Raw genomic sequence first — 27,769 nt, forward strand, 5'->3', positions numbered from 1 at the left:
GAATCAGCCTTCTTTCTGACCTCCCACCCTCCTGCCTCTCCCCACTTCGGTCCATACTTCACTCTGATGCCCAGATTATTTTTCTGCAGAAATGCTCAGGGCATGTCACCTCCCTCTTCGAAAATCTTCAGTGGTTGCCTATACAACTCTGTATCAAACAAAAACTCCTCACTATTGGCTTAAAAGGCCTCCATCACCTTGCCCCTTCCTACCTCATTTCTCTTCTCTCCTTCTATATTCCAGCCTGCACACTCCTCTCCTCTGGTGCTAGCCTTCTCACTGTGCTTCAATCTCGCCTGCCTCACCACCAACCCCTGGCCCACATCCTACCTCCATCCTGGAACGCCCTCACTCAAATCCGCCAGACAATCACTCTACGCCCTTCAAAGCCCTGCTAAAGGCACACCTCCTCCAAGAGGCCTTCCCAGACTAAGCCCCACTTTTCCTCAGCTCCCAATCTCTTCTGCATCACCCTGACTCGCTCCCTTGCTCTTCCCCTGCCGCCCCATAGCACTTATGTATATATGTATATATCTATAATTCTATTTATGTTGATGCCTATTTACTTGTGTTGATGTCTGTCTCCCCCACCTCTAGACTGTGAGCCCATTGTGGGGAGGGATTGTCTCTCTTTATTGCTGCATTGTGCTTTCCAAGCACTTAGTACAGTGCTCTGCATACAGTAAGCACTCAGTAAATATGACTGACTGAATGAATGAGTAGAAATAGGATGGGCTTTTCAAGGGAAAAACTGCATTTTGGGTTACAGGTCTTTAATTAACCCGTTTCCTCACATTTCTTTACTCAGAGCAATGAGAAAGCCCAATACAGAAACAGGTGTAACAGCTCCCAGCACTGATCTGCCCCTACCAATATATAATCACCCCTTTCCTGGAGAACCAGGGGAGCTGATGATGAAGTGATGTATGTGAAAAGTTGCTTGAGCCCTTCAGCATGGGCCACTGGTTGGGACAGTGCTTATGGGGGACATAGAAGCTAAACTGTAAATTCTTTAAAGCTTCACTAGCCTCTTGGGGCATTCTGGAGCTATCATAATCAATCAATAGTATTTATTGAGCACTTACTGTGTGCAGAGCATTGAACTAAGCACTTAGGAGGGTACGATATAACAGAATTGGTGGACACAATACCTGTCCACAATGAACTAACAGTTTAGATGATTTGAATATGACTAAAAACCTGTTCTGTTGTTTTCCTATGAGTCAACTTGACAATTCCCTCACATAATGATCCCATATCCTGATTCTTTCCCCTTATGAGAAAGCACGGCTCAGTGGAAAGAGCCTGGGCTTTGGAGTCAGAGGTTATGGGTTCAAATTCCGGCTCTGCCAACTGTCAGCTGTATGACTGGGCAAGTCACTTAACTTCTCTGTGCCTATTATCATCTGTAAAATGGGGATTAAAACTGTGAGCCCCCCGTGAGACAACCTGATCACCTTGTAACCTCCCCAGTGCTTAGAACAGTGCTTTGCACAAAGTAAGCACTTAACAAATACCATCATTATTTCCCCTGTCCCTTGTCTGCTTATGACATTTCTGACCCATCCTTCAAACCTGCTTCTAAAACTCTCCCATCAGCTCTTGCTGGTAGCCATGATTGTGGCTGGTAGGGATGCCGCCCTGAAAGGGCTATATTTGCTCAGAGGAAATTGCCTCCCTCTCACTGTTCTCCTGACTTACTGGGGATTTATCCATCTTGTCTTTGATTCAGATAACTTTCTCAGAAGCAGGGAGTGTCTCTTCTCTATATTTTGTTCAAAGTGTAGCCCCCCATCTCCCTGCCCCACAGCACTTATGTCAGCTGTGTGATTTTGGGCAAGTCACTTAACTTCTCTGGATCTCAGTTCTCTCATGTGTAAAATGGGGATGAAGTCTGTGAGCCCTACTTGGAACACCCTGATTACTTTGTATCTACTCAAGCCCTTAGAACAGTGCTTTGCACATAGTAAGTGCTTAACAAATGTCACTATTATTATTATTATGTATATATCTGTAATTTTATTAATTTATATTGATGTCTGTTTATTTGTATTGATGTCCATCTCCCTCCCTCTAGACTGTGAACTCGTTAGGGGTAGGGACTGTCACTCTTTGTTGCTGAATTGTACTTTCCCAAGCGCTTAGTATAGTGCTCTGCACACAGTAAGCACTCAATAAATACAATTGAATGAATGAATGAGTGTAGTGCAAGACCTACGCTACAGGAGCTGCAGTGTGGCCTAATGAAAACAGCCCAGGCCTGAGAGACAGAGGACCTGTGTTCTAATCCCAGCTCTGCCACTTGCCTGCTGTGTGACCTTGGGCAATTCATTTCACTTCTCTGGGCCTCAGTTTCCTCATCTGAAAAATAGGGATTCAATACCTGTTTTCCCCATTACTGAGTCTGTGAGCCCCATGCAGGGCAGGGACAGTGTCTGACCTGATTATTTAATATTTACACCAGTGGTTAGTACAAAGCATGGCGCATAAGTAAACTCTTAACACAATTCTTATTATTAGGACCTTGTTGGTTTTTAAAAAAAATTTTATGGCATTTAACACTTACTATGTGTGAAGCACTGGGGTAATTACATCCCGCCTCCGCCACTTGTCTGCTGTGTGACCTTGGGCAAGCCACTTAACTTCTCTGGGCCTCAGTTACCTCATCTGTAAAATGGGGATTAAGATTGTGAGCCCCATGTGGGACAACCTGATTATCTTGCATCTACTCCAGTGCTTGGCACATAGTAAGCGCTTAACAAATACCAGAATTATTATTATTATTATAAGCTAATCAGGTTGGACACAGTCCATGTCCAACATGGGGCTCACAGTCTTAATCCCCATTTTAAAGAAATAGTAATTGAGGCACCGAGAAGTGAAGTGACTTGCCCAAGGTCACTCAGCAGACAAGTGGCAGTGCTGGGATTAGAACTCTGGTCCTTCTGACTCCCTGGCCCATGTTCTATCCACTAGGCCATGCTGCTTCTCACGCTGCTGCTGAGGGCTTTCTATAAATATCTGATGATGATGAGTAAATACAGAACTCCAAGAGAGAGGAACAACTGGGTATATTTTTTAAAGACATTTTATGTTCATTTCTGCTACTAGCAGGTAGTATATTAGGAAAGGAGAATTTTAATTTAGACCCAGGTGGAAACTGAAAGCTAGAAAGCAGTAATCAAAACCCATCAATTTATTCCTGATCTAGAGACAGTGTTAGAGACTAGAGGTAGGTCAGGCAATTTTACTAGTTTCCAGAGATTGATCTGAGGCCCCAAATTAACTGTTAATAAAACCCCTTGGTCTATGCAAATTACAGAGAACCATCAAAAGTAAGAATGTCTGAAAAAAGTCAGTCACAAGCTCAATATTCTCTGTTCCTTTCTAAAAAGTGGAGACCAAGCTTTATTTAGATGCAAGGCTTAAAGTGATGCCGGGGTTCCATTTTGCTACCCATTTTGGGAAAAATTAATCAACTCATTTTCTGGAGGGTACAAAACAACATGTGGAAAAGTTCGTTTGGATAATATACTCATCTCATTAGGGTGTAGGCTCCTCAAGGGCAGGGATCATGTGTCTACCCACTGTATTGTACTCTCTCAAATGCTTAAGAGAGTTCTCTGCACCAAAAAAGTGCTCAATAAATACCACTGATTGATCAATTGATTCGTCTTAAAATGGATTTGTAGTGCCACTGGAGTTTAGTAGTAGCAGTACACTGTACAAAGCACGTGAAAAGTATAGAAGAAGGAAGTGACATGTTCCCTGCTCATAAGGAGCTAACAAGATGCTCTAGTTAGGGGGCCCCGGATTCTTCCTCACCTGAAGGAATGAAAAGGGACTGAACAAACCCCAGAGGAGTAGCACCCACCTGGTTGGGGGACATGGGTGCAGGGAAAGCCAGGAAGGGAAAGCCACTTTTATGTCTTGACCTCCTCTAGACTGTAAGCTTGTTGTGGGCAGGGAATGTGGGAGCTTAGTGCTCTGCCCACAGTAGGAGCACAATAAATACTAGATGAAGAACCACAGTGTGTTATCCTATAAGAGAGGGTCCAGGAATTAGTGCTATTCACTATCTTTATTGATAATGTGGAATCGAAAGCACGCTCTTTTTTTTCAATGGCATTTGTTAAGCTTTTACTATGTGTCAAGCACTGTTTTAAGTGCTGGGGTGGATACAGGATAGTCAGGTTGGACACGGTCTGTGACCCACATAGGACTCACAGTTAATCCTAATTTTACAGATGAGGTAACTGAGGCACAGAGAAGTTTATTTACCTGCCCAAGATCACTCAGAAGTCAGATGGTGGAGCTGGGATTAGAATCCAGAACCTCTGACTCCCAGGCCTGTGCTCTTTCCATTAGGCTATACTGTTTCTCAAAATATGCTCTTGAAGTGGGCACTGGGTAGGATTGCCAGCACCCTGAAAGAAAAAAACTTCAAAATGACCTAAAACAAAATAGAAATCTGAAACTCAACAGGACAAAGGCAAAGTGGAGCACTCGGGGATGAAAAACAAACTACATAAACACAGGAAGGGGGACACTGGCTAAATCCAGCCCTCCATCAACAATCAGGCATAATAATACTTATTATTATTATTATTACAGTACTTGTTAAGTGCCTACTATGTGCCAAGCACTCTTCTAAGCACTGGGGTAGATACAGGTTAATCAGGTTGGACACAATCCCTGTCCAACTGAGGCTCCCACCCTTAGGGAAGCAGGATGGCTTAGTGGAAAGAGCACAGGCTTGGGAATCAGAGGATGTGGGTTCTAATCCAGCCTCTGCCACTGTCTGCTGTGTGATCTTGGGCAAATCACTTAACTTCTTTGTGCCTCAGTTACCTCATCTGTAAAATGGGGATTAAGACTGAGTCCCACGTGGGACAACCTGATTACCTTGTATCTACCCTAATGCTTAGAACCGTGCTTGGCACATAGTAAATGCTTAACAAATACCATTATTATTATTATTATTAACAACAACAATAATAATAATAATAATAATAATAATCCCCATTTTACAGAGGAGGTAACTGAGCCCCAGAGAAGTGAAGTGTCACACAGGTCAAGGTCACATAGCAGACATGTGACAAAGCCAGGATTAGAACCCAGGTCCCTCTGACTTCCAGGCCCGTGCCCTATCCACTAAGCCACACTGCTTCTCTCAGAAGATGAGTCAATGGTGTAGGGTCATTATGAAAAAATGCAACATTGTACAGGAATGTATCCCAAGAATATGACGTGTAAGGGTAAGGAAATAAGGAAATAATCTTTCTGCTCCACTCTGCACTGGACAGACTTTAATTAGAGTACTGTGCTCCGTTTTGACCACTACACTTAAAAAAGAATGTAGAGAAACTGGAAAGGGCCCAGAGAAGAATGATAAAAATGATTAAAGGGGTGGAAAATAGGTTGCAAAAGGAAAAGTTAAAGGGACTAGGATCATTTAATCAAGAGAAGGCTAAGGGGTGACTTAAAAAGGCTCTTAAAGCTTATGAAATATTTTTGGGGTAAGGAGTCTTGCCAGTTGTTCTCCAGCTCTACAGGGAAAACAGGACAAAAGGAAATGAATTTAAATTAAGCAGGAGAAATTGTGTTTGGACCAGAGGAAGAACAACTTGACTACCAGAATGAGAAGCAGCATGGCCTCATGGAAAGAGCACGGGCCTGGGAGTCAGAGGACCTGAGTTCTAATACCGGCTCTGCCGTGTGTCTGCTGTGTCACCGTGGACAAGTCACTTAACTTCTCTGTGTCTCCTTTACCACATCTGTAAAATGGGGATTAAAGCTGTGAGTCCCATGTGGGACATGGACTGTGTCCAACCTGATTATCTTGTATCTTTCTCGGCACTTAGTACAGTGCCTGGCACATAGTATGTGCTTAAGAAACACCATTAAAAACCCACATTAGAACAGAAGAGGTTGTAGAGTCTCTATCCCAAAGAACTGCTGGAGGGTCCAGGAGGCAGGAGCTGGACCAGATGATGGGTCAGTGTTTCTTCCAACACTAAGATTCTATGAATTCACACAGTAAGCGCTCAATAAATGTGATTGAATGAATGAATTTCACACGCCTGAAAACAACAATTAAGAGCCTTCTCATCTCACAGGAAGAATCATTCCAGGAACATTTGGGACAGTTCCCAAAGCAGAAAAGGCAAGCCCACCCCCTGCTAGTGTCCTGTTCAGGGTCAAGACAGTTAATAGATTCTGCAGGCAATAATATTGCTAAGCCCAGATGGGCTTGAAACCCCTTTGATTCGTCCCATTGAACTCCACCTCCGGCAGTGGAGTCGTGACGTTGCCTAACCAGAACCTCTTGGGTCAAAGCAGAAGTGGCCAGAAATTTGCTTTGGGGAAACATGTGAGGTTGCCCTGCTGGCTGCTAGAAGCCCCTCACATGACCTTGCGGAAATGAGTTCCTGACCATTTCCAGTTTGGAAGTGGGCATTTTCAGTTTTGTGGCACCATAGCCACTGTACCTCAGCTGGTATTTGACTGGGCCTGGAAGCCCAGGGGCAAGTTCCAGCCCATCCAGCTCAGGGACAAAGGGAGCCAGGCCCCATGCCGCCTCCATAAAACAGAGGTTCAGTCCTTACTTAGGCAACCCCATGTCTACTTGCCGCTATCTGAAATGCAGATGAATTCTAAAAGAATCTTCCAGAAAGCAGCCCTCCACCAGGGCAGGCCGACCCCAGACAATCTGTTTCCCTGGCTTTTTTTTTAGGTCCCTTGGTCAGTTACTTACTCCATTGAATCCTTTCCTCATCAAGTCTTCCCAGAACTAAATCCCTTTGGTTCCATCTAAGATGGATTACAGAGTTTATTGTCAAGGTATCCTATCTGATCATCCACCAATTCTCCAGCCTGAAAGCTTTAATTTTTGGTTCTGTAAGAAAGAAAATCATTTCTAAAAGACTCAATTAACATTTTCTGTGAAGCAGTATCTGTACTGCAGGTAATTGTACAAAGTGACTGTGGCACTGAAGATCGGGCTGGTCAAAAGACTAACATTTTGTGCTCTAGATACATCACTCCAATATCTCTCAACTCTGCTGGAGACCCGCAAGAAACCCGAATATCCAAATGAGGCTGGTGTCTCATTTTCCCTCATTTCTGTAGGTTAAAATGCATAGGTGACTTAATTATGCCCTCACATTCATAAGAAGCAATGCCACTGGGGAAACGGCAGGAAGCTGCAGCTACTTCCTGCACTGTGAGGCTCAAACTCTCAAGTCTCTCTTTTCCAACTGAGATGTTTGCTAGAACACCTTAAAGTCAGGGAAGGGCAGCGATCTGTGCCTCTGTCTGCTCAATAATGATGTAGTCCTGGGTCCTAGAAATGTGGTCCATGACACCCAGGGGCTCCTTAGGTTGGGGGTCCTTCAGGCCAGAAATGCTGCCCAAAGAGGACTGGACATGAGAGTCAACAAATCAATTCATCAGTGGTATTTACTGAGCATTTATTGTGTGCACAGCACTATACTAAGCGCTTGGGAGAGTACAATATAATAGGGTTGGTAATAATAATAATAATAATGATGGCATTTGTTAGGCGCTTGTTATGTGTGAAGCTGGGGAGGATACAAGATGATCAGGTTGCCCTACCTGGGGCTCACAGTCTTCATCCCCATTTTACAGTTGAGGGAACTGAGGCACAGAGAAGTTAAGTGACGCCCAAAGTCACACAGCTGACAAGCAGCGGGGCCGGAATTAGAACCCATGACCCCTTAATCCCAAACCCATGCTCCTTCCACTGAGTCACACGTTCCCTGTCCACAGTGAGCTTACAGTCAAGAGCCCTGGTCAAGTGGTGATTGGTGCTGTGATATTTGATCCCTGTGCCAACCAGGTAGCCAATCTGCCATTATGGCGGAATCCTAGTTGCGAAGTGGCATGTGTGAGAGTGGCAGAACAGGAAACAGCCAGGGCAGCCACTAGTATCTACAGTCCCTGCAGGGATACAGGGATGAGAAGCAGCATGGGCTGCTGGAAAGAGCATGGGCTTGGGAGTCAGAGGATCTGGGTTCTCATCCCAGCTCCACCATGAACCTGCTTTGTGACTTTGGGCAAGTCACTTAACTTCTCTATGCCTCAGGTCTCTCTTCTGAATAATGGAGATTCAATACCTGAGCTCCATGTGGAACCTTACTATCATGTATCTACCCAGCACTTAATACAGTGCTTGATACATAGTAAGCGCTTTACAAATACTACAGTTATTATTAACATTATGATTATTATTAGAGGGAGCAGGAAAACTCTGGCACCCCACTGAAACAGATGAGACTCTTGCTAGCAGTAAGGGGTTGGGAACATAACTCAGGAGCACTTAGTACAGTGCTTTGCACATGGTAAGCGCTCAATAAATATGATTGACTGACTGAAGCAGCGTGGTTTTGTGATTTGAGCACGGGTGTGGGAGTCAGAAGGACTTGGGTTCTAGTCCCAGTTCTGCCACTTGTTTGCTGTGTGATTTTGGGCAAGTCACTTAACTTCTCTGTGCCTCAGTTACTTCATCTGTAAATCATGTGAGCCCCATGTGGGACATGGACTGTGTCCAACCTGATTTCCCTTTTTCTACCCCAGCGCTTAGAACAGTGCCTGCCACATAGTAAGCACTAAACAAATACAATTTAAAAAAGGTAACCAGAGGCAAATACACTTGGCTGAGATATCTGCTTTTTTCTAGAGAATAAGAAAACCATCCAAACCCCTTCAATGGATATTAGCTCAGTTGGAGGACACCCTTGAGAGAATGGGAATTCTCCCTGAGGATCAAAGTAAGAACAAAATGAGCTGGTGAGGCCCAGAAATACTCTTAGAAACATTCAAGAGCATCATCAAGACTTGCAAGGCAAATGGGTTACTCAATTCAAAAGAAAACAAGTGGCATTAGGGAAGATTCGAATAATAGTATCTGGGGACAAAAAAGGGGAGACAAACTTTTTTTAGAGGATCAGACTGCTGAAAGGAGCTCTTAAGACCAGGATCATGCACTTCAGGTAAAAAAGAAGAAAGCTTTGGAAAAAAATAAACATTTTCCTGGCTTTTTATTTTCTCGATGCTTGAACAACATTTCCTCAAAGAGTCCTGTGATTATGAAAATGTTGATTGTTAGATGAGGGGAGCCAACATTTTCAGAAGTCTGTTCTCTTGAAAAGCAAAGGAAATGATGAAGGGAAAATGGCTGCTAGTAAAACATCTGGATGGGGCTCAATCATGGACAGCCTTCTTAGTCAGTGTCCAATTTGCCTGCTGTGTGACCTTGGGCAAGTCACTGAATTTCTCTGTGCTTCAGTTTCTTCATCTGGAAAATGGGGGTAAAATATCTACTCTCTCTCCCATTAGATGAGAAGCTGCATGGTTTAGTGGCAAGAGGCCGGGCTTGGGAGTCAGGGGTCGTGGGTTCTAATCCCAGCTCCACCTCTTGTCAGCTGTGTGACTTTGGGCAAGTCACTTAACTTCTCTGTGCCTCAGTTACCTTATCTGTAAAATGGGAATGAAGACTGTGAGCTCCACGTGGGACAACCTGATTACCTTGTATCTACCCCAGTGCTTAGAACAGTGCTTGGCACATAGTAAGTGCTTAACAAATATCATCATTATTATTATTATACTGTCAGCCCCCAGGTAGTACAAGGGCTGTGTTCCAGCTCCATGCATTGCACCTAACCCAGCACTTAGGATAGTGCTTGGTACATAATAAGCACTTAACAAATACCACAATTATTATCATTTTTATTTTTAAAAGAAGAGCAATCCCCTTGCGGAGTTTCACCAATCCATCAACCAATTTTTCATCAAGTGCCTACAGTAAGCAGAACTCTACACTCAAAGCTAGGGAAGTTCATTTAATTCAAATCAGACACTGCCCCTGTCTCAAGGAGTTTAAAAATACAGGAAGAACTCAAACAATACCATTGATTGATTAAAAAAGGGGACACAATATTCATAGAATCAATCAATCAATCAATCATATTTATTGAGTGCTTACTATGTGCAGAGCACTGTACTAAGTGCTTGGGAAGTACAAATTGGCAACATATAGAGACAGTCCCTACCCAACATTGGGTTCACAGTCTAAAAGGGGGAGACAGAGAAAAAAAAAAAAACCAAACATACTAACAAAATAAAATAAATAGAATAGATATGTACAAGTAAAATAAATAAATAAATAGAGTAATAAATATGTACAAACATATATACATATATACAGGTGCTGTGGGGAAGGGAAGGAGGCAAGATGGGGGGGATGGGGAGGGGGACGGGGGGAGAGGAAGGAAGGGGCTCAGTCTGGGAAGGCCTCCTGGAGGAGGCGAAATAGAAAAAGTCAATTTACAAGAACAAGTCATATAACATGACAATGGACACAAAAACACAAATAATGTGAGAGAGCCAAACTGGCCAAATGATCTGAGGGGCTAAGGCTTATGGCCAGGGGACTCCAGTTTTTTCTCTTTCCTTAATGCTTCCAGGAGGGTCCAGGCCTTTTTTTGTCTGTGGTTTTGAAAGCGGTCCTTTGGCACCAAGGCTAGCTGGCAGGAGGAGGGAGGGGAGGAACTGGTCATCCCTGGCCTGAGGAGCTAGGGTGGGATGGATGAGCATTTTATTTCCCTTATTCCCAAGCGTTCAGTACGGTGCTTGACACACGGAAACCGCTCAATACCTATGATTGATTGAATGATTGACTGATTGAATTGGCAGTGAATGCATTTGCTTTTAGTGCTTATTTAGAGCTACATTTAGGGTGAGAAAGACATGGTTTGTAGACTGCCACCATGTACTAGTTAATCAACTCCGGAGGTTAGGCCAAGGTACTGACCTGGGCTTTCCCCCAGCTCCTATCCTTTCTCCTACCTGGAACTCCCTCCCCCTACAAATCTACCAGACTATAGCTCTCCCCTCTTCAAATCCCTTCCGAAATCCTACCTTCTCTGGGAGGCTTTCCTCAATTAGTTTTTCCCTTCTATCGCCTCGGTCCTTTTGCCCCCCTTTGTCACTTTTGTACAGATTGATTTCCACATTGTAATACTACTAATAATAATAATGGTATTTGTAAATGCTTACTATGTGTCAAGCACTGTTCTGAGCACTGGGGTACATACAAGGTAATCAGGTTGCCCTACTTGGGGCTCACACTCTTAACCCCCATTTTACAGATGAGGTAACTGAGGCACAGAGACGTTAAGTGGCTTGCCGAAGGTCACACAGCTGACAAATGGTGGAGCCGGCATTAGAACCCACGCCCTCTGACTCTCAAGCCCGTGCTCTTTCCACTACGCCACGTTGCTTCTGTACTATTTGTACACCTGAACTTTGTTCTCCCCCTGACTTTCCCATCGCTGTAGACAGCACCACCACCCTTCCTGTCTCACAAGCCTCTCAGGACAGGCTCCCATCTAAGGACACTACCCAGAGTTTCTGCTATTTTTTTTTACAGTATTTGTTAAGCGCTTACTATGTGCCAGGCACTGAACTGAGTGAGCGCTGGGGTAGATACAGGCTAATCAGATTGGGTGCAGTCCATGTTCCAAATGGGGCTCACAGTCTTAGTGCCCATTTTACAGATGAGGTAACTGAGGCACTGAGAAGTTAAGTAACTTGCCCAAGGTCACAGAGCAGACAAGTGGTGGAGCTCATTAATGTCCATCCCCGATTCCCTTCCCCGGGTTCAAATCTGGGCTCCAAACATTTCCCAAGATAATCTCCGAGTAAAACTCAGTTAAATGAAAATTGAGAAAGTCAAGGACGAAGGGAAAATGAGTGCCCAGAGAAATTCACCTTTATCATATTTTAAGCCTAAAAATACCCATCTGAGTAGCTGGAGTCAGCAGCAACAATAGCACCCAAGAACCATTGTGTACCATCTTGTCGCTCCTCAGGAGCCCTGGTGATGCCCCAGCGTGCACTTATTCTGGGAAATACTGCTTTCTATAACTGTATCTTCAGGGTCAGGGCTGATGCTGCCTCCACAGGTAAAGTCCCTCGACCACCAACCCTCCCAACCTTCTGCCCAGAACATCCAGCTCTTTCCACTCATGGCAGAAGCATGAAGAAGGGAAGGGAGGTCTTCTTTACCGATTCCTATCAAAACAATGATTGCTTTTTCCTGTAGTTGCCTGGCAATTAGCAAATTCATATTCTGGTTTGAGCCCTGCCTAAATATCAGGATTTGGCAGTGATCTGGAGGTTGGGAAAGAGAGAGAAAAGGGAGTGGAATCATTAAAGGCAATGGCATCATAAGGGGTGATAGGAAGGAGGAGACGACATACGGGCAATGGTGAAAGGAAGGTGAAAGGGAGGGGCCAAACATTTCAGGATCACCTAGCCTAATGGAATGCAAATGAATTCAGTCACAAAACAGTTTGTAGAAACTATGGCTGCCTCAGAGTTGCCATCCACCACGTGGGACCTGGTGATAATAATAATAATTGTAGTATTCGTTAAGCATTTACTTTGCGCCAGGCACTGTACTAAGCATTGGGGTGGATATAAGCAAATTAGGTTGGACACAGTCCCTGTCCCATGTGGGGCTTACAGTCTCAACCCCCATTTTACAGGTGAGGTAACTGAGGCACAGAGAATTAAAGTGACCTGCTCAAGGTCACACAGCAGACAAGTGGCAGAGCCGGGATTAGAACACATGACTCCCAGGTCTGTGCTCTATCCACTATGCCATGCCGCTACTGATGATGTCCTGACTAATAATAATATGTTATTTGTTAAGTGCTTACTATGTGCCAGGCACTGTATAAGTGCTGGGCACTGCACACCGTGTGATGGTATCACATTGCACTGCCCACATGGCAATCGGGGGGCAGTTTCTGGAGTCCGTAAATTAACCCGGGCCACTCGCTCCATCCTGGGCAGCACCTGGTCACCTACTGGGCAATGGGTGGACAGGGTAGGTGCCAGTTCCAGGGACTGCTGCCAGGGAGCTGGGTTGATTTGCCACCCCGCCCACCCCACCCTGACCCAACACAGCTGGCCCAGAGGAAGGGCACTAGCCACCCTACTCCCAGAAAGCCCCTGTGGTTAGCAGGAAATTTCACTTAGAAAATCCACTAATTCCACTAGGATGGTAATCTTGGCATTATCCTCAACTCATCTCTGTCATTCAACCCACATATTCAATCTGTCACCAAATCTTTCACAACACCATTAAAACTGGCCCTTTCTTCTCCATCCAAGCTGCTGCTCCACTGATCCAAACACTTATCCTATCCCACCTTGACTACTGCATCAGCCTTCTCGCTTACCTCCTTGCCTCCTGTCTCTCCTCTCTCCAATCTATACTTCACTCCTCTGCACTGATCATTTTGTAAAAAACACATTCAGTCCATGTTCCCACTCCTCAAGAACCTCAGTGGTTGCCCATCTACCTCTGCAAAGAGAAACTCCTTATAATTGGCTTTAGGGCATTCAATCACCTTTCCACCTCCTATCTTACCAAGCTGACTTTCTTCTACAATCCAGCCTGCATGCTTTGCTCCTCGAATGCCAACATATTCACTGTACTTCATTCTCGTCTGTCTCGCCACTGACCTCTTGCCCACATGCTGCCTCTGGCCTGAAACTCCCTCCCCTTCATACTCTTTAAAGCCCTACTGAGAGCTCACCTCCTTCAGGAGGCCTTCCCAGACTGAGCCCCCTTTTTCCTCTGCTCCTCCCCATCCCCCCCCCACCCTACCTCCTTCCCCTCCCCACAGCACTTGTATATATTTGTACAGATTTATTGCTCTATTTATTTTACTTGTACATATTTACTATTCTATTTATTTTGCTAATGATGTGCATTTAGCTAAAATTATATTTGTCCTGACGATTTTGACCTGTCTACATGTTTTGTTTTTTTGTCTGTCTCTCCCCTTCTAGAGTGTGAGCCCATTGTTGGGTAGGGACCATCTCTATATATTGCCAACTTGTACTTCCCAAGCACTTAGTACAGTCCTCTGCACACAGTAAGCGCTCAATAAATACAAATGAATGAATGAATGAACCCATCAGGCCATCACTCTCCCCACCCTCTAAGCCTTATTAGAATCCCATTTCCTCCAAGAGGCCTTCCCTGACTAAGCTCTCATTCCCCTACTCCCTTTCCCTGCTGTGTCTCCCTTGCCCTTGGAGTTGTACCTTTTAATCACCGCACCCTCAACTCCCCAGCCCTTATGTAAATATCTGCAATTTATTTTAATTTCGGTCTCCTCCTCTACACTGTAAGCTTCTTGTGGGCAGGGAACGTCAACTAAATCTGTTATATTGTGCACTCCCAAGCACTTAGTATGCTCTGCACACAGTAGCACTGGGAAGCAGTGTGGCTTAGTGAGTAGAGCATGGGCCTGTGAGTCAGAAGGACCTGGGTTCTAATTCCGACTTTGCCACTTGTCTGCTGTGTGACCTTAGGCTAATCCACTTCTCTGGGCCTCAGTTACCTTATCTGTAAAATGGAGATTAACCAACCTGATTAACTTGTATTTACCCTAGAGCTTAGAACATTGCTTGGCACAAAGTAAGCGTTTAACAAGTACCATAATTATGACTATCATTATCATTACATAAGGGCTCAATAAATACCACTGATTGACTGAATGGGGCAGAGCAGCCTCCTTTGCCATTAGGGCAGCTGATTACTCCAAGGCACTGGGTAATTTCGGCCCAAACCTATCACCTCTGGGTCCCTCCTGGAGCTTTCCCTGGCACCCGGAGCAGTCTTGGGTTCCTGCAGGGTCTGGAGCTGGTGGGCCCTGGGTGCTCAGGAATCAGGATGAGCAGAGCTGGGATTAGAACCCATGATCTCTGACTCCCAAGCCCGTGCTCTTTCCACTAAGCCATGTTGCTTCTGCATGGGGCCCTGAACTAATCACTTACCTTGCTTGCTGTCTACAGCTGGCTCTGGCAGCATGCCCAGTGACCTCTGGGGAATATCTAGCCAGGGATGGGATGGAGGAGGCTTTTCTCCTTTCCATGCTTAGAGCATACCCATTCCCTTGTTGTGGAGGGAGCAGTGAACTCAGGGACACCCCAAACTGGACACAACTGAGAGACAAGTGACAAATCGGTGCTCAGTGACAGCAGCCACAGAGATGGATGAAGACACAGGAAGGGAAAGACTAAGACAGATGAGGAAGGGAACCAGGGGAAACTCATTCATTCAATCGTATTTATTGAGAACTTACTGTGTGCAGAGCAATGTACTAAGTGCTTGGAAGAGTACAATACAACAATAAACAGACGCATACCCTGCCCACAACGAGCTTACAGTCTAGAGGAAATCCCCAAATGCCACCCACAAATAAAAGGGAAGAGGCAGAGATGGGCGGAATAGCAGGGAAAGCACATTCATAAAGAGACCAGCAAGGTGGAAAGAAGCAGAGAATTCACAAAACCAGTTTTCCAAGGTCTTTGTCACTGGACTATCCAACCAAGCCATTGTGGGGTCACTCGATCCAGAGAAGGTTGAGGAGCCAGGTATACACTGATAGGCAGCACAGTCTAACGGAAAGCACGGCTGTGATTGTCCACGCAGTGGAGCGCTCATTATCTCGATTCGCTGGACCCCTAGCTAGTTCAGAAAATCAGTTTCCAAACACCATTTTGACTGGTTCTCTGGGGTCGGTGCAAGTTCAAATTTCTTGGGTCATCCCAGCCACTTTTTTCCAATAGTCTGAACAAATTTCAGTCGGGATAGCCAATGTCTGCGATCAGGGGTGCATAAAAACACAAACAGATGGAGAGGCCCATTAAAACCCACGTTGGTTTAAATGGGCTCAGTTTTAAGTCAGCCTCCCCATGGCTATATGTGAGTGAATTCTATTTTTATATGGCGTCAGAGAGGATGCTGGAGAGATCACTGTATGATTCATTCTAAAATGTCACTCGCAATACATACAGGGCACTATAATCAGGTTCCAGTCCACTCCAACGGCTCAATCTGCAACTTCTGTAGGATGAAGCTTTCTAATTACATCATTGCAGCCTTATCTTACCTACTGGCTCGATTACTGGTGCTAATGTGAACAGCCGGAGTGTGGGCTCTCTGTGATGTTATCAAGGTGCTTTCAGCACTTTGGGCACCATGAAATAACAGCATCAAGATGGGTTTGATGAGAGGGATGCTGAAATCCAGTAATTCCTAACAATAGAACAAGCCATGCTCTTTTGCTATGCAGCCCCTGGTTAGTGACTCTTCTGACAAATCTATATGAATTTGTACCAAACTGAGAAAAATGCATGACCGACGGAAGAATGCTTAAGTCAATGAAATCCAAACCAAATGTCACGACACCGAAGAACTCGATCTACGTATATTTGGCAGGGATCCTTCAAACGCCTGAGGTAGCCTGCCAGGGAGCCTCAATGTGACACAGAACAGACCAGATAGGCTCTGGAGGGGCTGGTGCCATCACAGAGATGTGAGTCCCAGGTGGTTCAATCTCGATTACGAAGAACAACAGATTGGACTGGAGGCCATCCAAAGGATTTAAGTGGGAACCTTCCTGCAAGTCCTGGACGTCCTTCAAGCAGATCCAACTCGAGAGTGTGACCTTTGAGCCAATCTGACCTCCACGGCCCAGTGGAAAGAGCACAGACCTGGGAGTTGGAGGATCTGGGCTTTAATCCCACCACTGCCACCTGTCTGCTTTGACCCTGGGCGAGTCACTTCACTTCTCTGTGGTTCAGTTCCCTCATCTGCAAAGTGGAGGTTCAATACCTGTTCTCCCTCCTACTTAGAGAGTAGGCTCCATGTGAGACCTGATTATCTTGTATCTACCCCAGTGCTTAGTACAGTGCTTGGCACATAGTAAACATTTAACAAATAACCACAACGATGATGATGATGATGATGATTATTATTATTATTACTGGAGTTGCTCCAGGCTGCTCTCCACTGAGACTTCCAAAGGCATCTCCAAGGTGGTACTGACGGCCAAAGAGTTCATCTTGGCTTCGGAGGTGAAGAGTGGAGATGACCACTGCTCCAGGGTGTCCTTGACTAGCTGCACCTCAAGGTGACCCATGATGCCCTTGGGACCTAAGACATTTGCTAAAAGATGGTTTCAAGATGCCTTTCTGACCCTGTTTAGAGAGATCCAAACCGTCACTTTACCTAGGACTAGAGTGGCTCTAAAGAATTCATGGGGCTTTTTATTTGTCTTTGACAAAGAGAGAATCCTGTGATTCCCCTTAATATCCATCCAATATCAGAGAAGATATATCTGATATAAGATGAGCCAAGATAGATGAGAGAGACAGTGCTCCTTCTCTTGATGAAGTTAGAGCTGGGTAGGGAGCCATGAAGACTTGTAAGGATTCTGGATCTGATGGCGTATTGTGAGGGAGAAAAAGGGGTCTAGTTTTCTAGTCAAATTTTGTTCGGGCAGATGCATAACCTAGCCATGTGTATTCTGGAAAATAGATTTCTGAGAAAAAGGGCTCCTATATTTTCCGGGCCTATGTTAATAGAAGCATTCTAGGTAATGCTTTTAGAACATTCAGATTAGATCAGCCCAGGAAAATAAGCGGAGGTTAGTTAACCATGGAAACGAGATTGGAGAGAGATGTGTTTATGCTACTTCAATTTAATATGATTAGATAACAAAAGTCCACTTGAAAAAAGAGAGGTACTAGAGGAAGGGGGTAATGGGGATGAAAACGCACATATAATAAAGTCATCAAAAGGCTTGACAAAACACTGATTGTTTGTGTGACATTTGATAAAGGAGAGGAAGGGGGTGAGGGGTCGAGAGGAACATGAGTGAACGGAGCTGGTGACCTGTCTTGAAACATTTATCCTGTGATCTTCTCCCAGCTCCCCCAACTACCTAGCATGGAAACCAACTCTTAACCAGCCTTACTCCATTTTGTTTCCAGTCTCCATTTTGCAATAATCTACCTTGTTTTCTTAAATCATGATTCAGCCACATCCTTCCCCTAGCCTCAATTTCAGCCATACCGTGCCTCAGTTCCCTCAACTGTAAAATGGGGATTGAGACTGGGAGCCCCACATGGGTCAGGGACTGTGTTCAACCAGATTGGCTTGTATCCACCACAGAGCTTAGTGCAGTGTTTGACACATAGTAAGAACTTAACAAATACCATAATAATAATAATAATAACAGTAGGCACTCAAGAAATACTCTTGATTAACTGACTGATAAACATCTAAACTTAACTACTTGTCCTCAAATGGTGTAACTTCTATTACTCTTTTTAATGACTCCTATTCAGGACTAGAAAAAAAGGTCCCCCAAGAACTCCAAGATCTTTGATCTTCTTAAAATTTGATATTTTTAAGGAACACATGGAGATAAACCATATTCTTGTTGGCTGGCTACCACCCTGGTCTCCTCTCAGAATGCCTTCTGACAAATAGAGTTGCCTACAGGCCTGGGAGTCAGAAGATCCTGGGTTCTAATCCCAGCTCTGCCCAGCTCTGTCATTCATTTATTCATTCACTCAATCATATTTATTGATCGCTAACTGCGTGCAGAGCACTGTACTAAGCACATGGAAAGTACAATTCAGTAACAGATGGAGACGATCCCTACCCAACAACGGGCTCACAGTCTAGAAGGGGGAGACAGACAACAAAACAAGTAGGCAGGCATCAATAGCATCAAAATAGATAAATAGAATTATAGATATGCTGTGTGACCTTGGGCCAGTCACTTCCCTTCCTCTGTGCCTCAGTTCCCTCATCTGTAAAATGGGGATTAAGACTTGTGAGCTCCATGTGGGACAGGGACTATGTCCAACTCAACTTGCTTGTACCCCCACCCCCACCCCCCCGGCACTTAGTACAGTGCCTGGCACAAAGTAGGCACTTAAATACCACCACCACAAATCTGGCTCACATTCTTTTCACCATTCAGTTACACTTGCTGAATAAAGGACTACATTTCGAAGCACGGCCATCAGCTAGGACACCGAATTCCCAGTTGGTCTGCTTCTCTAAGAACGCTGTGCTTAGATTTGTCTCCACCAAAACTGAAAGCGGCAGCAGATTTCAGAAACTCCAAGACCACATAGCTGAACTCCAGAAAGTTAAGTGGAGATTAGGCGTCCCAGAACATTGACCTAGAGGCCTCAAGGATTCACAATTTCAGTCTGGGAGTCAGGAGTTCTGAGGTTTTATTTTTTGCGCTGCCACTGACCTCACTGCACCATCATCGACTTTTTCCATTGACAGAAATGTGGATAATAATAACTCCTCCATGCCTACCTCACAGCCCCTCCCCCCCCCTCCACTGGCTCACATCTGAAACATCCTTTGGGCCCCTTTCTGATACGTCATCTGACAGCGCACCTTGAAACCCTTCACCCGCCCACCCACCTGGTCCCAGACAGAGAAAGGAACATCGGATGACTTAAAAGAACAAATCTGCAAACTCCTCCCTCAGCCTGACCCACACCTGCATTGCAGGCAGGCAGAGTAGGATTGATTTCAACTCCTCTGCTTCTTCATCTCTAAACTGCACTCTCAATTAGGAGCTGCACCCATGAACCGTAGTGTTTGCCTTTTTAAAAATGCCCCTGGGCCACTGCACCGTCTAGGTGCCATAGGCTAGGCTAAGGCAATGTACGAACACAAGCAAGCCAACAGCTCTGAAATGCTTTGTCACCCTTAAAGGGAGGAGTTGAGGGACAGCTTCTATTCGGAATGTTGTTTTGCGGGTTTAAAGCTGATCCTGTCAGTTTATTTTTAAATGTAATTGTTATACCTAATTAGTTACAGAAAGCTGTCACTGGCTAAAAATGACACTGCCTGGCTCCTCCTCGGTTAGCCCCTGCCATCCTGTAAAGCATGCAGAGCTAGGAGGCTGACAGAATGGCATTAGGGCAGTGTTTCTCAAACTGGGGGTCAGGGTCCCAAGGAAATCGTGGGAGACTTCACAGGGAAGATCAGAGCCACGAAGCTCCGAACAGTTGTTTGGTGTCGTGGCAGCAAACTGGGGGCTCTGTGAACTGGGCAAGACAGCCTTCTCCATCTCCTGGATAAACTGACTCCCTGCTCCCAGAAATTTAAGATCTGCTGTAGTGCTGAAAGGGAGACAGAGTGATTTTTTTTTTTAGTGAAGGTGAGGATGTGGGTTGGGAGGGGCAGGGGTGGGGATTCTTTGATGGGGTTCATCACAGTGGGCATCATATTAGGGGACTTAAGACAGGGATGGGGAAAAAAGGCCTTCCTAGAACTGGTGGCTGCTTTTGGACTGCTTCCTCCACCTTCCCCTTCACTAAAGAGTTCCAGAGCTGTTATTTATTCATTCAGTGGTATTTCTTGAGCGCTTAATATGTGCAGAGCAATGATAATAGTAATAATAATAATAATAATAATAATTGTGGTATTTGTTAAGCACTGTTTTCCAGGCACTGTGCTAACTGCTGGGGTGGCTACAAGCAAATCGGGTTGGACACAGCCCCTGTCCCACATGGGGCTCACGGTCTCCCTCCACATTTTACAGAAGAGGTAACTGAGGCGCAGAGAAGTGAAGTGACTTGCTCAAGGCCACATAGCAGACAAGTGCAGGAGACAGGATTAGAACCTTCTGGCTTCCAGACCCGTGCTCCATCCACTGCGCCACGCTGCTAACAATTAGGACCACCTAAGGAAAATGGTTCTCTTTGCTCTATGAGACAAACGGTTCTAAGCAGTCATTTTCTGCCCCAAATGGAATTTCCAGGAAAACACAGGACCACACTGATGTAAGCCTAATTTTAGTAATTGGAGAATGCCAGTAACTGTGGTAGAGCATACCACTGCAAAGTGGTTGGAATCCCTGTACCAAGCAATCCTATTTGCCAAGGATAATTCTGGTGGAAGGTTCCTGATGGCTACTGAAAATTCCCCGGCAGAAGGCAAAATGATACATCCGCTGATTTTTTTCACCATCCAAGTGAATGGAGATGGAATCTCCAACTGCCACTCACTAGTCTCTTCCCTTTAATGTGTTTCTAAATCTTTGGCCCTACTGAGGCGATGTGTCTATAGTCAACACTGCATCATGGTCTGTAGCTTCGAAAACAGTTTTAGAATTACCCTGAATGCAGTCAGGCAGAATGACCATGGGCCAACTCCCATGGCGACAGGAACATGCAGTTGAAATGAGAAAAACACAAACACACACACACACGCGCGCGCACGCACACACACACACACACACACACACACTCACCTACCTTTCCCCCCCCACAAGCCCCCACCCCACCCGGGACATGGCCCTGCCTCTGGAAGGCCAGGAAGTGCAAAGTTATAGCAACATGGTGTAGGCTTGGCTTGCCGGCTCTATACTGAGGGATGGAGTAATAATCATAATAATCAATCATATTTCCTGAGTGCTTACTATGTGCAGAGCACTGCACTAAACGCTTGGGAGAGTACACTATAACAGTATAACAGACACATTCCCTGTCCACAATGAGCTTACAGACTACAGCCTATTAATCAATCAATCAACAGTATGTTTCGAATGCTTACTGTGTGGCAGGCACTATACTAAGAGCTTGAAAGAGTACAATACAAAATTCGAAAGATGCGCTCCCTATCCACCAGCTTCCAGTCTAGAGGGAGAGACAGATATTTAAATAAATTATGGCTATATACATAATAGCAGTTATTAAGTAGTTAGCAATGTACAAAGCAATGTACTACGCCCTGGAGAGAATACACAGACATTAATTCTGAAACCATAATCTGACAAGGGCTCACAACCAAGAAGGGAGGAAGACAGAAGCACAGGAGGAAAAAACCGGAAACAATAATAGTAGAAGACCAGTTCATTCATTCCTCTAGACTGTAAGCTCGTTGTGGTAGGGAACATGTCTACCAACTCCATTAAATTGTGCTCTCTCAAGTGCTCGGTACACGGTTCTGCACACAGTAAACGCTCAACAAATACAATTGATTGATTGCAGTAATGGGCAGGTTGTGGGCCTGAAGGCATGGCCAGGTGAGAAGGGCAGGAGTCAAGAGACCTGGATTTGAATCCTTGCTCTGCCACTTACCTGCTGAGTGACCTTGAGCAAGTCACTTATTCTCTTTGTGCCTCCATTTCCTCATCTCTAAAAACAGGCATGAAATACTTGCTCTCTAGAAGCAAGTAGTACGGATAGTAGCAGTAGTAATACTAAATAGCATTCACTGAGCATCCCTACTGGTTACAGTGCACTGTACTAAGCCCTCGAAAAGTATAAAGGAAGCAAGTGACACCTATAAAATGGAGATGATACCTGCTCTCTCCTGCTTTCTCAAGAATATCGTGAGCATCCGTAGGATAGAAGGACAAGATGGGAAAGCAGGAGGAAGCAGGTATCACCTCCATTTTATAGGTGTTGGGGGACCGATTTGCAGGGTGAGAAAGACTTGCTGGGACTCTGGAGAATAGGGTGGATAGGATCCTCTAGCCTTAGAGGTGGCTCAGCAAAGAGTGCCTGTTTGAAACCGGAGAGGTTGGTAATGAACGTATCATAAAGAAGGACCCTAACATTACTCTCCTGGAGTCAGAGAATAAAAATATGGTTTGGGACAGAAGGGCAGAGGCTCTGAGATAAGGGGGACAGATTTTAAAGCAAATGGTATGTTTCCCTCCTTCGGGAAGTCACAGGGAGAGGAATATCTATGGATCTGGGGTAATTGAGTGCAGGTTTTGCCTCTCAGTTGGGCACTTTGCCCTGATCTGCAGGAGGGGAGACAGGCTAGGGTTCAGAGTACCAGGGTAGTAGCGTCAGTATCCATAGCACTCACTGAATGTCTAGCACATTTGTACTAGGTGCTTTGGGAATATGCAAAAGACATGAAAGATGCAATCCCTGCCCTCAAGGAAGGTGCGATCTAGTGGGGGACAGAGTAGGTATAAATTGATGAATAAACCACAGCGTGAGAAAATAGATCCAAATAATAAACTCAAGTGAATAAATATATCACTAAATCGGTGTAAATCTTGCATTATCACCCTTTACAGTAAGAAGGGTCAAGTCCTTTACCCTAGGGCCCCCTAGGTTTAGGGTTATAATTAGTTCAAGCCCCAACCAGAAACCTGGGACACAAATGCATTTCTGTGCATCCAGAATGGACATACCCACAATTCCACAAGAGATAAGGAGCAGCAAGGCTTAGTGGAAAGAGCACAGCCTTGGGAGTAAGAGATCGTGGGTTCTAATCCTGGCCTTCTAATCCCGGCCCCCTGCCACTTGTCTGCTGTGTGACCTTGGGCAAGTCACTTCACTTCTCTGGGCCTCAATCACCTCATCTGTAAAATGGGGATTGAGACTGTGAGCTCCATGTGGGACAACCTGATTACGTTGTATCTGCCCCAGAGCTTAGAACAGTGCTTGGCACATAGTAAATGCTTGACAAATACCAGAATCATTATTATTATAAAGGCTGAAGATGATTCATTCATACAATAGCATTTATTGAGCACTTACTGTGTGCAGAGTGCTGTACTAAGCACTTAGGAGAGTACAATAAAACAATAAACAGATGCACTCCCTGCCCACAGTGAGCTCTGGGTGAGGCTAGCAGGTGATTCATTCATTCATTCATTCATTCAATCATATTTATTGAGTGCTTACTGTGTGCAGAGCACTGTACTAAGCGCTTGGGAAGTACAAGTTGGCAACATATAGAGACAGTCCCTACCCAACAATGGGCTCACAGTCTAGAAGGGGGAGACAAACAACAAAACAAAACATATTAACAAAATAAAATAAATAGAATAAATATGTACAAGTAAAATAAACAGAGTAATAAATATGTATAAACATATATACATATATACAGGTGCTGTGGGGAGGGGAAGGAGGTAAGGCGGGGGGGATGGGGAGGGGGAGGAGGGGGAGAGGAAAAAGGGGGCTCAGTCTGGGAAGGCCTCCTGGAGGAGGTGAGCTCTCAGTAGGGCTTTGAAGGGAGGAAGAGAGCTAGCTTGGCGGATGTGCGGAGGGAGGGCATTCCAGGCCAAGGGGAGGACGTGGGCCGGGGGTCGACGGTGGGACAGGCAAGAACGAGGCGCAGTGAGGAGGTTAGTGGCAGAGGAGTGGAGGGTGCGGACTGGGCTGTAGAAGGAAAGAAGGGAGGTGAGGTAGGAGGGGGCGAGGTGATGAGGTGATGGAGAGCCTTGAAGCCGAGAGTGAGGAGTTTTTGCCTGATGCGTAGGTTGATTGGTAGCCACTGGAGATTTTTGAGGAGGGGAGTAACATGCCCAGAGCGTTTCTGCACAAAGATGATCCGGGCAGCAGCATGAAGTATACTTCACGCTATTGAAGTGGGGAGAGACAGGAGAATGGGAGATCAGAGAGGAGGCTGATGCAGTAATCCAGTCGGGATAGGATGAGAGATTGAACCATCAGGGTAGCAGTTTGGCTGGAGAGGAAAGGACGGATCTTGGCTATGTTGCAGAGGTGAGACTGGCAGGTTTTGGTGATGGATTGGATGTGAGGGATGAATGAGAGAGCAGAGTCGAGGATGACACCAAGGTTGTGGGCTTGTGAGATGGGAAGGATGGTAGTGCCGTCAACAGTGATGAGAAAGTCAGGGAGAGGGCAAGGTTTGGGAGTGAAGATAAGGAGTTCAGTCTTGGACATATTGAGTTTTAGATGGTGGGCAGACATCCAGATGGAGATGTCTTGAAGGCAGGAGGAGACACGAGCCTGAACGGAGGGAGAGAGCAGGGGCAGAGGTGTAGATTTGGGTGTCATCAGCGTAGAGATGATAGTTGAAGCCATGGGAGCGAATGAGTTCACCAAGTGAGTGTAGATAGAGAACAGAAGGGGACCGAGAACTGACCCTTCAGGAACTCCTACAGTAAGGGGATGGGAGGGGAAGGAGGAGCCCGCAAAGGAGACTGAGGATGAATGGCCGGAGAGATAGGAGGAGAACCAGGAGAGGACAGAGTCAGTGAAGCCAGGGTTGGATAGCGTGTTGAGGAGAAGGGTTGAGGAGAAGGGGGTGGTCCACAGTGTCAAAGGCAGCTGAGAGGTCGAGGAGGATTAGGATAGAGTAGGAGCTGTTGGATTTGGCAAGCAGGAGGTCATTGGTGACCTTTGAGAGGTCAGTTTCCGTGGAATGCAGGGGACAGAAGCCAGATTGGAGGGGGTCGAGGAGAGAGTTGGCGTTGAGGAATTCGAGGCAGCATGTGTAGACAACGCGTTCAAGGAGTTTGGAAATGAATGGTAGGAGGGAGATAGGGAGATAACTAGAAGGGGAGGTGGGGTCAAGAGAGGGGTTTTTTTAGGATGGGAGAGACGTGGGCATGTTTAAAGGCAGAGGGGAAGGAACCAGTGGAGAGTGAGCGGTTGAAGATGGAAGTTAAGGAGGGGAGGAGGGATGGAGCGAGAGATTTCATAAGATGAAAGGGAATGGGGTCAGAAGCACAGGTGGCTGGAGTAGCACTTGAGAGGAGGGAGGAGAACTCATCTGAGGATACTGCTGGGAAGGATGGGAGAGTAGCGGAGAGGGTTGAAAGCCAGGGGGTTGGAGAAGGGGGAGGAGTGACTTTGGGGAGATCAGACCTGATGGATTTAATTTTATTAATGAAGTAGGAGGCCAGATCGTTGGGGGTGAGAGAAGGAGGAGGGGGAGGAACAGGGGGCCTGTGGAGTTAAATGTAAGGAAGAGCTGATGGGGATGATGGGCATGGGTGTCAATAAGGGAGGAGAAATAGTTTTGTCTGGCAGAGGAGAAGGCAGAGTTAAGGCAGGAAAGGATAAAGTTGAAGTGAGCAAGGTTGGCATGGTGTTTAGACTTTCACCAGCAGCGTTCAGAAGCTCGAGCATAATAGCGAAGGAGGCAGACAGTGGCAGTGATCCAGGGCTGTGAGTTAGTGGTACGAGAGCGGCGAAGGGAAAGGGGAGCAAGGGAGTTGAGCTGAATAGAGAGGGTAGAGTTGAGAGCAGTAATCTGACCATCAAGATTGGGTAGAGAGGAAAGGGAGGCGAGGTGGGGTGTGAGGCACTCAGAAAGATGGATGGGGTCGAGAGAGCGGAGGTCTCTGTGAGGTAGTAATATAGATTTACAGGGGAGAGGAGTGTGAGTGAGGAGGCAGGTGAGAAGGTTATGATCAGAGGGATTTCAGAGTTGGTGAGGGTGGAGATAGTGCAGTGGTAGGAGATGATGAAGTTGAGGGTGTGACCAAGTTGGTGAGTGGGCGAGGTGGGGTGGAGCAAGAGGTTGGCAGCGTCAAGGAGAGATAGAAGGTGGGCGGCAGAGGTGATCTGGATGGCAGCAGCCCTTGGGTGGGTGGCTTAGGCCCCACCACTATTCCCAGTAGCGGCAGCAGATCTTTCTCCGGTGCCTCTGGTTTGGGGGGAATTGCTGATGCTAGATTGTGACCTCCTTTGAAGGCAGAGATCATGTCTGTCAACTATACTGTACAATCCCAAGCACTGAGATGCCTCTCAGGGTTGCACCTGGAGAGTTTCCAGTATTCTATCAGCCTTGGCTACTGGAGGAAGAGTCAAGCAGAGGCCTACCCATTCCACTCCTAGCTTGGGCAGTGGCTAGCGAGTGGAAGGCAATATGCTACAAGTCAAAATGCACCCGTGCTGGGAAGCAGCGGCATGGGAGAGAGTCGAGGGCAGAGACTCGAGTTTACTGCGTGGAAGGCGGCGATGGTAAACCACTTCCCTATTTTTACCAAGAAAAATCTACGGATACACCACCAGAACGATTGCAGATAGAGAACGGGGCGTTCAGGGAGAGATGTGTCTGTGGTGTCGCTATGGGTTGGAAATGACTCGACGGCATATGTCAGGAAGCACTGAGAACAGTACTCTGCACCAATAAGCTCTCAATAAATACCACTGATTGATGATGGAACTCTCTTCCACATGATACTGGGTTCAGAGCTATGGACGCACAAATCCCTCCACCAGAATCAAGGGTCCAAAAGACCCAAGTCAGTCCGTGGCTACTTGGGACAGGCCTCCTTTTTTACCAGGGAAAAGTGACCCTCGGGCTGAACTGAACCTTGTCTGTTTCACAGGGACTGTTCCCTGGCCTTTACTCCTTCCAGTGGGGTCCTTCTAAGCCAGTGCCAATTCACTTGAAGCGATTTCCTTTTCTTCCCATTATATAGTTCTCTTAGTCCCATTTCTCCCCATGGGCAAGTGGCTCTCCCTGGCTTGTTTGACCCTCCCAGTAGGTTCACTTGCCCAACTCTATTACCAAGCACTTATCCTAACACACCTTGATTACTGTATCAACCTTCTTGCTGATTTCCCTTCCTCTTGTCTCTCCTCTCTCCAGTTCATACTTCATTCACTCTGTTGCCTAGATCATTTTTCTACAAAGATGTTCAATCCATGTTTCCCAACTCAAGAATGTCCAGTGGTTGCCCACCCACCTCTGCAACAAACAGAAGTTTCCTTAACAGCGGCTTTAAAGCACTAAATCCCCTTGCCCCCTCCTACCTCACCTCACTACTGTCCTACTACAACTCAGCCCACACACTTCACTCCTCTAATGCCAAACTTCTCATGGTACCCTGATCTCGTCGACCTCACTGCCAACTTCTCGCCCACATTCTGCCTCTGTCCTGGAACACCCTCCTTTCTCAAATCTGACAATTATTTTCCCCTGCTTCAAAGCCTTATTGAAGGCCCATCTCCTCCAAGAGGCCTTCCCTGACTAAGCCCTCATTTCCTCTTTTCCCACTCCCTTCTGTGTCACCTTGACTTGCTCCCTTTAATCATCACCCCCACCCCCATAGCACTAATGAACATATCTGTAACTCATTTATTTATATTAATGTCTGTCTCCCCC

At 45.9% G+C, this 27,769-nt stretch overlaps 1 protein-coding gene and 1 non-coding gene across 2 annotated transcripts in view; one reads left to right on the forward strand and one right to left on the reverse strand.

Moving 5' to 3' along the window:
* The window catches only part of BSN (bassoon presynaptic cytomatrix protein), a 334,369-nt gene that overhangs the window by 90,693 nt on the left and 215,907 nt on the right, over window positions 1-27,769 (reverse strand). The window lies entirely within an intron of this gene.
* On the forward strand, window positions 26,398-26,535 carry LOC119920540. The gene has a single exon (XR_005448279.1). It is a non-coding gene; the product is annotated as a small nucleolar RNA SNORA7 (small nucleolar RNA).

The sequence above is a fragment of the Tachyglossus aculeatus genome, chromosome X1 (assembly GCF_015852505.1).
Source record: "Tachyglossus aculeatus isolate mTacAcu1 chromosome X1, mTacAcu1.pri, whole genome shotgun sequence".
Lineage (NCBI taxonomy): Eukaryota > Metazoa > Chordata > Mammalia > Monotremata > Tachyglossidae > Tachyglossus > Tachyglossus aculeatus.